The following is a 14,013-nucleotide window of genomic DNA, read 5'->3' as shown; positions in this document are numbered from 1 at the left end:
TCTTTGTTATAAATATTACTTATAAGCTGTTCCTTTTCAAAATTTCACCTCCAGTATGGGTCCCTCATGTCAGCTGCAGACCCATGTGTGACTATATTTGTGTTGGTGTGTAAATATAAAAATGTCTAGTTGGTATCTGCCCTTGGATTTCATACAGTAATGCCAAGCTTAACATATTCAAAGCAGAACATTTAATCCTTACCCCAAATTTGATTTCCTCAAAGCTGTCATCTTTAGTAAAGTGTTCACATATGAGCCAAGTCTTTCTAGGCACTTTAGATCCCCCAGCTAGTCTTTAAACTCCCAAAGCACAAGTTGCCATCATCTGGACTGTGGCAGTAATCTTATCTTCATTGTCATTTTTGCTCCCTTTCAGTCCCGTATTGCATACAGAAAATGGAACCATCTTAAAATAAAAACAACATCAGTGAATGCCGTGCCATTGGTTTCAGAACAAAATTCAGGATCTTTCACATGACCTCATTAACCCACATTATCTGGTTTACATTATCTACATTCCCATTTCCTGCTTCTCTTCTTGCTGCCCTTCATTCTTCCAGTGGGCCATCTCACAGGCATTTCACGCCTATTTTCTCTGCCTGGAATATTTTTCTCCTTCCTGTTCATTGTGACACAGCTCATTCTTCTTCAGATTAAATCCTTCTTCCCCAGGGACGCTTTCTCCTCTACCCTTCTCTAGTTCCTGTTGAGGTTGGGTTCTCATTATAAAACTCTTTTTATTTCTTTCATATAGCTTAACATAGATATAAATATTTCATGATATATGTGATTTTCTGATTAATGTATATTTCTCCCATGAGAATACATGATTGCTAAAGAGAGAGACAGTCTGTTCACTGCTCTATTGCACACTAAACACACTGTCTGGCATATTACATGGTTCAATAAATATTTTTGATAGAATGAATGCATAATAAGTCATCATGAAATCTAACCATCTCTTATTTTCAGCAACCATGATATCATATATAAAACAAAAATTTTATTTAAAATAGTCTGTTTTTAAAGTAGCTTCACTACATTGCAATGATTTCAAATCATCCTCAGTCTTAGAAATAATTGGTCATATAATTTATTGCTTCTTTCATTCATAAAGCTTATTTTGTGATAAACTTAGTCCTACTAAGTCTCAAGCATTGTATTAGGCCCAAAAGAAATAAGCATTGAAGAACACTGCTATTTCCTTTGCTTTGAAGTCTATTAAATTTGTTTGTGGTATTAATATTTATCAATCAAAGACATCAACTAAAATATCCAGTCATAATAAGAAAAGAAGAGATGTTTACAAAAAAGATTGTTCTAGAGGAAATAAAAAGAGTTTATTGTGCAATATTTTTAAATATACAAGGGAAATCTGAGACTTGGAAAAATTGTAGCAGAGAGAGAGAGAGAAAGAGACTGTTATTTTAATTAAAGTGATTCATTTGAGGACAAAGGGACAAATTCTAGGGAAGACAGAGCCCCAGATTTCCACTCATGCTGTCAGTGGTGGATTACACCTCAAAATGAGAAGGGGCAATTCATAGTCTAAGCTAAAAGCAAATAACTTTAATTAAGCCTGGCTCATGGGTCTAAGCTTAGGAGACCTTTTTAATAAGAGAGATCACATGAATGAGGAAAATTTTATTCACAACCTCGCCAGTCTACTTTTCCCCTCTTTTTGAACTGCCTTTGACAGTTTCTTCAACATATTTGAGGATGAGAGTAGATGAAAGAAAGGCAGTTCTGACCTTTGGCTTGAAACTTATGAAATGAGAATTGGTGGTGGTACTATGGTAAGCAGTATGCAAGATTCAGAAAAAGGCAATTTAAAAGTCATATGGTATATAATGCTTCTCAATGGGAGAATAATTTTCTAGCCTCCTTTCACATAACATATCAACTCAACAAATAGTTTTGAGTGTTTATTGTGTACCCGATGCTGTCCTATATTCTGCAGTTGGAACAAAATACAAAACAGGATAAATAATTATGTAGTAGATATTATAATGGATAGAATGGCAAAAAATTTTTTAAAATGCCTATATATAATAGTATATTATATTAGAATGTATAGTATATCAGATGTTTTAAAATAAATACAAAGTAAAAACAAATATTTAAAATAATAGGTGAAGGGGAAAATCATGCTGGGTGTGAGTGGATGTTTGAGAGGGGACCACCTGTACTAAATAAAGCACTTCTAGTGAGCCGAACCTCTGGACTTTTTGTGGCAGTTAGAAATCCCTAAATGCTACAAGTTCCTTTTTTTAAAATTAGCTTCATTCTTGGATTGGTCTGTTAGGCTCTCTCTCTGCTCATATTTTTATAAGACATATAATTCTAAGAGGTTTAATGTGGGCTAGAGACAGAGTCTGTTGTTACATCTGGACGGAGTAACGCAAATATGATCAATGTTTGTTTGTTGGAAACATTATTTTCAATAGTTAAGCTGAGAAACAACCGAACCAAGAAGAAAGTCATTCAGAATATATTGGGTCTTTAAATGTATATACTGAGCTATAATGTTCTCTAAATTATTAAAATTCAGAGGCACGTACCTACCTAGCAATGTTATATTTTTATTACTCAAGGTGTTTGTGCATGTGATCCAGAGACACATATGCAGGTTCACTAGAGTTCCAAGGAAACACACACACACACATACACACACCCTCTGCTATAGACTGGATATTTGTGTCCCCCCAAATTCATATGTTGAAACCTAATTCCCAATGCAATGGTATGTAAAGAAAGAGGATTTCTGGGAGGTGATTAGGACATGAGGGTGGAGCCCTCATGAATGGGATTAGTACCCTTATGAAAGAAGCCCCAGAGAGCTTCCTTGCCCACTCTGCCATGTGAGGTTACAGCGAGAAAGTGGCCATCTATAAACCTGAAAGTGGACCTCCACCTGACGCCAATTCTGCCAGCAGCTTGATCTTGGACTTCCCAGGTTCCAGAACTGTGAGAAATGAATCTTTGTTGCTCATAAAATAAACAGACTTAGACACCCCCTTATTATTTTTTTTTCATTTTTTTAAATTGGAGTATAATTACTTTACAATGTTGTGTTAGTTTCTGCTGTACAGTGAAGTGAATCAGCTATATGTATATCTATATCCCCTCCCTCTTGGACCTCCCTTCCACCCCCATCCCCCATCCCATCCATCTAGGTCATCACAGAACACTGAGCTGAGCTTCCTGTGCTTTATAGCATGTTCCCACTAGCTATCTATTTTACACATGGTAGTGTACATAGGTCAATCCTACATGATTGTATACAGTGGAAAAGCACTGGACTTGGAGAATCTGGGTTCAAATCCTGAACCTGCTATAGATGAGCTAGTAGCTTTTACAAGCATGGTTTTCTCTTCTGTCAAATGGAAATATTGATATGTGCCTCACATATTTGTAAAAGGACTAAATTACTTTAAAACTTTCTCCCAAACATTAGGCAATGAAATAAATGTAAGTGTAATTGCAGTGTTGCTGATGAATGAAGTTTTAAAAATATCATGGCCAGTTACGTATAAAGTGTTAGGAATTATATCCCTAACTTGACGAGTGGAAGACAATACAGTATCAGGAACAGAAAATATCTGGTTAAACTGTATGCTATGGTACATCTTTTTAATTGAAAAACACAATTGATTTGTTTTCTATTTTGGTAATCATCACCTATGTCAACAATTGATAAAGCATAAATTAAAATTTTCATGTGTCAACATTAAACCTATAAAATCTTGTTAACAGCTGCCATAGTTGTCTCAAAATGTTAGCCTGCTGGATAAATATGTACTTAAGGAGACAGGAGCGCATGGCCTTCCCAGAGCCATGCTTCTAAATGTTACAGCAGTTCTAACATACTTTCAATTAAATAAAAATTAAAGCTCAGGAAATGTCACAAAAGGGTAACCTAATATTTGATCATTAATGTGCTTATGCAAAGGGATATTTACAGCTGTGCATTCAGAAGTGATCAGCTAGCCTTTCCAAGTTCCATGAAAACAACGTTTAAGAAAATGTTTAGATAAAATTTAGAGCAGAGTTTCTTGGTAGTCTGAGCCCTGTAGACTGATTTTGATCATAATGAAATATTGAGAAGTGTTTGTGTTGCAGTTTTCTTTTATAGATCAACAACCAAACATCTCATGATTAGAGTTAAGTTATTGTCCAAGATCACAAAAGATCATCTTGTCCAAGATCATCTTGCCCAAGTCATAAAAGACATTAAATGGAGAATTCATTAATATCTTCCAAATAGATTTATCTGAACCACCTGTGTGACCAGATACTGTAAATACAGAGTATTAGAATCACCATTAGACTCTAAATGTTAAAAACTCTCTCTTCCACTTAAAACATAACAGACCAGTCCGTTTTCCTTCCTCTGGTGATTTAAGTGCATTTGGAAGAATAGTGAACAAAGTGATCATCCTCATTTATGTTGTAAACCAGTGTGTCCTTATAGATGCTATTCTGCTATTGAGCAACATTCCCTGCTTACAGTTTAATACCCCAAATCCCTTTTGCCTTTTCTCATAGCTCTTATTTGCCAACACTTTAATTATTGTGAATAAGAAACTTGCCACATTTGCCACTTCCAGTGCATCTATTTCCATAGAGCACAGTGTCATCTCCAGGTCTAAAACAAACCTTTTTTTGGAGTCTGTAAGAAAGAAAAAGTGGTATTACCTAGATCTGTAAACATAAAGTTTATTTATAAGTTGGTATTATTTCTTAGAGATCAGGTTGACAGTCAAAAAATGGTGTAAGGACCCATCTATTGACTTAAGATATGGGACTATCTCTGGTTTAGTGTTAACTAATGCTTTAGAAAAAAAAAATATATATATATATATATTTAATTTTCTGATTCAGAATCAGAGATAATTTCTTACAAAAATCAGATTTTCTAATACTTAAAATCATAGATGAATTTTTCACCTCTTCTTAACTTTAGGTACTTTTTAAAAGATGAAGAGCCTGTGGGAGTCCCAATTAGAGTCAATTATAGTTTGATTGACTTACTTTGCCATTTAAACACCTAGAAGAATAACACCTAGAAGAGGTTATTCCTTCATAAAGAAAAAAATTTCCTGTCCCATGTCTACCAGATTTAGGGTTTTATTCTATGCATGGAAAATAGCCATGGTGCTTAACTGGACATACCAATTAAACTATATAATATACCACTGAATCTAGACATGAGAAATTCTGAATGAAAGTTGAGAGAGATAAAGAGGAAAGAAGCGGGGAGAAGGGAGGGTGAACACCTGGAATAAAGAAAATGACAATTTAATAAAAATATCTATGCCTAATATGTAGCCAGAATACTTACTCTCTCAGTGTAGTTCTTTATTTTCCCCACATTTTATTGCAGTGTCTTTATAGGATAGTCTGATTATCTGATATGCTTGTTCTGTTCATTTTCATAGTTTTCTTTGCTATTTTTGAGTCTTTACTTATCACATAACTTAAGATAAATTTATCCAATTCTCTTTTACCATCTTGATCTTGTTGGAATTTCAATAGGAACTGCATTAAATTCATTTACTTATTTTGGGAGAATTTATATTTTTATCATATTAAGTCTTTCAAGAAGCCTTTCCATTTGTTACATAGCTTTTTTCATATAGGTCTGATGCCTTTCTTCTATTGAGTATATTCCTACATATGTTATTAACATTTTGCTATTGGGAATAGATTTTTAAACTTCAGTTCTTCATTTGTTTTGTTTGAGGAAAGAAGAATCTACTGATTATTGTATACTTGTAATCTATTGTTTTACCACATTTCCTTATTAAGCTCTAGTTATACATATAAGAATAATCATCACCAAATAGGGATACTTTGACATCTTCTAATGCATAGAAGATTATACAATTATTTCATTTTATTATTGCAATTGCTGACACTTTCAGAGTAGTGTTAAATACTTAGGGTGATATAGAGTATCCCTGTTTCTGGTTTGAATTGATATGGGTTTTTGTGTTTCACTATTTAGAATAATGGTAATCATCCATTCGGTAATCCATTCAGTAATTTTTTAAAATGGTTGCTAAGGGCTTCCCTGGTGGTGCAGTGGTTGAGAGTCCGCCTGCCGATGCAGGGGACACAGGTTTGTGCCCCGGTCTGGGAGGATCCCACATGCCATGGAGCGGCTGGGCCCGTGAGCCATGGCCGCTGAGGCTGCACATCCGGAGCCTGTGCTCCGCCACGGGAGAGGCCACAACAGTGAGAGGCCCGCGTACTGGAAAAAAAAAAAAAAAAAAGGTTGCTAAGTTTTTCCAGTTTTATTGAGATATACATGATATATAGCATTGTATTAGTCCAAGATGTACAACATAATGATTTGATATGTGTATATACCACACAATGATTTCCACAAGTTTAGTTCACATCAATCATCTCATCTGATTACAAATTTTTTTGTATGATGAGAAATGTTAAGATCTACTCCCTTAACAACTTGCAACTGTGTAATACAATATTGTTAACTGTAGTCACCATGCTGTACATTATATGTAGTTCTTAAAGATTATTTCTACATTGCAGTGGGATCATCAGGTTTTTTACCTTTCTCAAAAAGGCCATTCTATGGATTTTTCCTCTTTATGTTATTTTGATTTTACATCTTTATGTTATTTGTTTTTCTCATTTTAAAATATATACATGCTGAATGCAGGAACATGAATTAAGACACAGGCGTTTTTTCACAAGAGACTGAAAAAAAATGATGGAGAAGGTAGAAAGCAAGAACCATTTTAGGAATCAGAAGAGAAAGAAATCATAGATGACATACACAGATGGAGAAATATACCATGTTCTTGGATTGGAAGAATCAATATTGTGAAAATGACTATACTACCCAGAGCAATCTACAGATTCAGTACAATCCCTATCAAACTCGCAGTGGCATTCTTCACAGAATTAGAACAAAAAATTTTACAATTTGTATGGAAACACAAAAGACCCCAAATAGCCAAAGCAATCTTGAGAAAGAAAAATGGAGCTGGAGGAATCAGGCTCCCTGACTTTAAACTATACTACAAAGCTACAGTAATCAAGACAGTATGGTACTGGCATAAAAACAGAAATATCGATCAATGGAAAAGGATAGAAGGCCCAGAGATAAACCACGCACATATAGTCACCTAATTTACAACAAAGGAGGCAAGAACATACAATGGAGAAAAGACAGCTTCTTCAATAAGTGGTGCTAGGAAAACTGGACAGCTTCATGTAAAAGAATGAAATTAGAACATAGCCTAACACCATACACAAAAAAAAAAACTCCAAATGGGTTAAAGACCTAAATGTAAGACCAGACACTATAAAACTCTTAGAGGAAAACATAGGAAGAACACTCTTTGAATTAAATCACAGCAAGATCTTTTTTGACCCACCTCCTAGAGTAATGAAAATAAAAACAAAAATAAACAAATGGGACCTAATGAAACTTAAAAGCTTTTGCACAGCAAAAAAAACCATAAACAAGACGAAAAGACAACCCTCAGAAGGGGGGAAAATATTTGCAGTCGAAGCAACTGAAAAAGGATTAATCTCCAAAATATACAAGCAGCTCATGTAGCTCAATATCAAAAAAACAAACAACCCAATCAAAAAATGGGCGGAAGACCTAAATAGACATTTTGCCAAAGAAGACATACAGATGGCCAAGAGGCACATGAAAAGATGTTCAACATCACTAATTATTAGAGAAATGCAAATTAAAACTACAATGAGGTATCACCTCATACTAGTCAGAATGACCATTATCAAAAAATCTAGAAACAATAAATGCTGGAAAGGGTGTGGTGAAAAGGGAACCCTCCTGCACTGTTGGTGGGAATGTAAATTGATACAGCCACTATGAAGAACAGTATGAAGGTTTCTTAAAAAACGAAATTAGAACTACCATATGACCCAGCAATCCCACTGCTGGGTATACACACTAAGAAAACCATAATTCAAAAAGAGTCATGTACCACAATGTTCATTGCAGCACTATTTACAATAGCCAAGACATGGAAGCAACCTAAATGTCCATCAACAGATGAATGGATAGAGAAGATGTGGCACATATATACAATGGAATATTACTCAGCCATAAAAAGAAACAAAACTGAGTTATTTATAGTGAGGTGGATGGACCTAGAGTCTGTCATACAGAGTGAAGTAAATTTATCTTAAGTCAGAAAGAGAAGAACAAATACCATATGCTAACGCATATATATGGAATCTAAAAAAGATGGTACTGATGAACCTAGTGGCAGGGCAGGAATAAAGACGCAGACGTAGAGAACGGACTAAAGGACACAGTGGTGTGGGGGAAGGGGAAGCTGGGGAGAAGTGAGAGTAGCATTGACATATATACAGTACCAAATGTAAAATAGATAGCTAGTGGGAAGCAGCTGCATAGCACAGGTAGATCAGCTCAGTGCTTTGTGACCACCTAGAGGGGTGGGACTGGGAGAGTGGGAGGGAGCTCGAGAAGGAGGGGATATGGGGATATATGTATGTATATGGTTGATTCACTTTGTTGTGAAACTAACACAGCATTGTGAAGCAATTATACTCTAATAAAGATGTATAAAAAAAAAAGATGTCTCAAATGGACTGTGACTTATCCTCAAATATTTAAAGGACTGCAGTGTGGAGGAGGATATGGACCTGATCATTTTTCTTTTAGAAAACCGTTACCTCTACCATTCCCAGAACCACCATCATAATCATGTCAACCCAATAGTTAAGACTGATGAATGCTGAGGCAAGAACAAAGTCAAGCCATATTTATGTGCTGGGTCATATGGTTCTATAGCTTTGGACTGGGAGAAGTAGTCCATGATCTCATGTCTATTATATAGCAGTAGTGGCCCTGGTGCCAAGAGTTGTGTCTTAATCATAACATGTTCCCTTTTCACACTAAATGTTTTCTCCTCATCATTTATCTTTGCTTAACATCACACAGTTCTCCTCTCAGTCCTGCACACAGTTTCCATGAGGACAGGGATTTTTCTGCCTTTTTGTCCATCACTATGACTCAGCATATAAAAAAGTGCTGGTTATATAGCAGATGCCCCAAAACATTTCTCAGTTTAATGAATTGTAGCAAATATATTAGCTGTGTGGTATATCCCAGTTAAACACAAAGCATAGTTTAAAAAATTAATTAGGGTCAAATTAAATATAGGATGAAACTACCTCAAGCAGTAGTCCCAATCAGTAGAAGTCTTCTCACAAAGATTATTGACAAAGATTTTGTACTGGATTCAGGAACTAGAATGTGGTACTGATATCGAGGTAGTACCAGGAAAATGGTTGGGGCAGGTGATTTTTTTAAGTCCTTTCTATGCTCATTTTCTATTACTTGCTTACTGTTTTCAAACTTTTATGTTTGCCAGACAATATACATATACACACATTTGTGCATACATGCACATATACATATGCACACACACATTTTTTCCCCATTCCCCACCAATGATTTGTTCTTATTAAAATGGCTCTATGGTTTTGTGGAATTTTCCAGGACTTCTTTTATGCATCACACAAATGTTTGAAACTTGGAGTATGACTGCCTTTGGCTTAATTATTTTAAATCATTCCATAACTTTTATGCAATGTAATAAATGTGAACTTTATTTGCATCTGGGGAAGAAGTTAAATTTTGCATGCATTAATAACTAACCAAAGTACAAAGTAATTAACACTTTTCAATGCTTTCTGATAAGTGCAGCCATAATATAGCAATTAACCTCTCAAAATCCACAAAAAAGATACAGGAAATTATAGTCTTTAAATTCTATATTAAAATTTAGAAATCTGTTTTAGGTTTCTGTAGAGTATGTGTGTGTGTATTAGGTAGAGTGGAGAAGAAAGTTCAATTTAGTTTAAAGTTTTAATTAGAGAACCTACAATCAGGTAGTACTGAATGATTGTTTAAAATGTACAAGTTTGAGCTGAATGGTTTTTAACAGTAAAAATGTTAGTATTCTTAATTAAATATGGAAATAGAGAAGCCTTTAAAATAGTTTAACACATAAACTACCCCCCTCTAGCACCCACCCCACTTCTATTTGTCAATGTATAATTAAGAATTAGGAAATTTTATAAGTGTAAGTATAAATTACATCTAATTGAATGATTACAAATATTTAGTCTTTTAAAAAAGTGGTGTTTAGGGTATTTTAAATTGTGTCATTTTAGTACAATTTGAGGTCACATCTGTCTAAAATGTTATATATGATCTAGTGGAGTTATAATCAACATCATCAACAACAACAATCCTCGACTCTGAATTTGATTGCAATGGGACATGACAGGAGATCTTATAACAAATATTGCTGATTTACACACATATGGATTTCATGTTTACCCACTGATCAAGAGACTAAAGGGCTATAGATCAGATTTCTCTCCATCTCTCCTGTTGCAGATTGTGGTATGCTAGGATTGTATCATATAAAATTATAGCATGATAAAATTATAACAAAATTGTTAACAGTATGCTAAAATTATAATCAGTTGAATATATTTTCCAAGAAAATGAATCAAACCTTTTAGTAGGATTTTAACGGTGATATTATAGTAAATATAAGAATGTTTTTATTTTCTTTTAAAGTTAAGCTATTTCTGATTCCATCTCTTTAGTTACATGGCCTCAAACATTGGATGAATCTCTCTGTGCCTCTGCAAATATTGATGACACCTTGGCTTGTAATGAGAAGAGAATATTTGAATACAAATACATTGCTTAGACTATTGACTAGTGTTTAATGTGTTCTGAGTGAATTTTAACATAATATTATCTTAGTCTTTATGGTACCCATTTTAGTAGATTCAAATGGAGTTATTTCTCTAAATCACAAACATGGAAAATAAGGTAATATTATAGTGAGGGCATTATAATTCATCTAGTATAAATGTTGAAGCCCAGCCTCAGTCTGTATTTCATAAGTGAGAATGAGAAGAAACTTTGCCTAATTTGACATTGTGGAGCTTTATCTTTTGAGTGGGTTCTAAACTTAAGGATACAATTGCTAAAGGTGCCAGTATATTTATTTACATTATAAAAAATGTTATGTATATTCAACATTATATACATACATATAATATGTATATATGTATGTGTGTATTTATGTATGGGTATACACACACACACACACACACACACACACACACAGGCACAGACTTTATGACCTTTTCAGGACTTGTGCCTGTCTGATTGGACAGTTTCTCCTACTCTTCTTCCCAATTAAAGGGAAGAATTTGCCATGTGGGGAAAGCAGGAGAGTTACAAATACGTTTTCTCAAAGGTGGTTTCTAGTAATCCATTTGTATGGAATATTGAAAAGGTCAGTGTAATACAGCATGCTCGCTAATTCTCTGAAAATGTGAGGCATTAAAATTCTGATGCCTCATTCAAGGTTGTAATGAGAACATAACACAAATTGAACCTATTATTTTGACAGTGATAGTAATGAGAAAGACAAAGGAAATAAACTTGATACTGCAAGTGACTTTTTTATTTCAAAATTTCTGAACTTCTTTGCTGTCTGTTTTGCAAAGGGGAAGCATAATATGCATACAAATACTAAATTCTTTAAAATAATAATACCCCATGAAAGAGTGGAACAATAAGATATTTTAAACACTAAAAAAATGTTTATAATTGTGTAAAATCAGACGAAGACCTCTTTTTCTTTAATGCTGATTCTCATCATGGAGAGCAAATTTTCTGAAAGTTTCCAAAATAAAAGCAGCAAAAGTTTATATAGAATTATAGAAATTAGAGCTATAAAAGTAATTAATATGTTAACTCTGGGTAAATCAAGTGAAGAAATAGATTGAAAGAAATCCTTAAAGCCATGGTAACAAAGCAGAGACTAGAATTCAGCTCTCAATGATCCCCGTCTTATGCCTCACTTATCTCCCTTTTCAAAGAATTATCAGCTGCCTGCTATTGCCAGCAACCACCCAGTCTTATTTCCATTCATAAAATAAAATAAAATCCTGCCATTTCTACAAAGAGAAAAGGAATTCTAATATTATTATGAGGGTTTTGCAGCTATGGAAAAACAAAGACAATCCATTCTTCCCTTATAATGTCTTTAAAAACTATTAACTGTTTAGCTGTATCCAGAGCTGAGATGTTGGTTGAGTACAAAGAAGGGTATCTGCTAGTGAATTTGATCAATGCAGACAACAAAATTGTATCTCTTTATGCCCAAAGTGTACTTTGTACTTTGTACCAAGAGAGGTTTAGGCATATGGGCTTCGTTGACCAAAGTTGAGTAGTCTCTGTACACGGCTAAATTGTGATGAATGTCTTCTTTCTCTCTAGGTATGTGTTCTGTGCCTTTATTTTTGTGCTTTTTCGTACCTCCTATCTCAGCTTAAAAGAGAGGCAAATAGGTAAACTGTTTACTCGTGAATCAAGATAGACAGTACTTCCTAGTTGTACAAACCAAATATCCTTTTTATTCTTTTACCCTTATGATATGGAGTCATAATTTTATTCATTATCTCACTCTACAAATACTGTGCATCAAACTACTGTTTGAACTTTGATTCAAAAAGTGAGCAAGCAGCCATGCTTCCTGGCTTCAGGGAGAGTAATGATAAGTGAGGCGATGAGCATTTAAGTATGACACTAATAGTAGTTAAGCTACGTCAGTGGTAAGTGATGTACAGGGGAGTTACAAGGAATAATAAAAGTATATTATAGGCAGTTTGTTTACTGCTATAATGCTAGTATTAAGGACAGTGCCTAGTACTAGTGGACCCTCAATGAATTTACGTTGAATGAATTTGATCTGGTCAGGAATGGCCTACCTCACAAATTCCTGCTTCAATTTTGCTCCAGGATGAGGAGAGTTAATTAATTAATGGAGAGGGTGAGGTAGAGAAAAGCCATTGAAAAGGTTCTGTGGGTCAAGAATCATGCTGAGTTCAGAGAGGGACAGTGTTTCTCAGATCTAAGAGGATTATATATGTAATAACAGAGAGAGAGAAAGCTGGCAAAAGATAAACTGAGTTAGAGAGATACATAGGAAAGATTGTACAAGGCATTGTGGACCATATAAAAGGAGAATATCCCAAAAGTAATGGGTAGCCTTTGAATATTTTAAATGGGCGTAGGAGTGAGTGACCTCATCAGTTTTATCTTCCTATTTTTAAAAATTAATCCATGGGAATAAAATCCAGTATAAACTTCTAGCTCGTTTAAAGGGACCACTGCTCAGTGCTAATCTGAAATAATTCTTCTCCCTGATAGCCCTTGAAAGTGCTGGCAAGTATCTTTGCTCCCATTTTCTGCAGTTCACCATGATACTTTAGGCTTGCCATCTAGTGCACCTTGGGGTAGCCCTATCAACCCACATGTTCAACTTGACACAACTCTGTATTTGTTCTATACATTTGCTGAGATCCCATGATTCTATTTACGGATAAGCTCTGCAGCTCCCTGCAGGATACAGCTCTTTGCTGAAACTTAACTATTTAGCAAATGTTCTGACACCAAGTATAGCCTTCACCTGTCTTCTTCTTTTCCTGGGAATGGACCTTTACTCATAGGCCTAGATGATATAGGTATCATTGGCCTAAAATCACATATCCACCCTTGGATTTTAATACAGCCTTCCATCAGCGCTGCTTGGAGTCCTTTTTGGGCCCCATTCAGCATGTGAGATTTTTTTTTTTTTTTTGTATTCACATTAGTCAGAGTGGAATCCCAAGCATCATGTTCTATTAGATACTGCCTATGACTGTGCTGGCTCTCTCTATGTCCTTCATTCTTAACTCTCCATTTCACTCATGATCCACACTGTGCTTGAATGAGTTTTATGACTGAGCTTTTTAAGGCATTACATGTAAGAGTCCCTACTCTAGACCTTGCCTTTTCTGACTAGCTTGTTAGGCTATTGTGACTCTTTACCATAGAGAGAAAAAATTGCATGTGTGTGTGTGTGTGTGTGTGTGTGTGTGTATCTACATCACATCTAT

The sequence above is a fragment of the Globicephala melas genome, chromosome 19 (assembly GCF_963455315.2).
Source record: "Globicephala melas chromosome 19, mGloMel1.2, whole genome shotgun sequence".
Lineage (NCBI taxonomy): Eukaryota > Metazoa > Chordata > Mammalia > Artiodactyla > Delphinidae > Globicephala > Globicephala melas.
Note: the sequence above shows the minus strand (reverse complement) of the source record.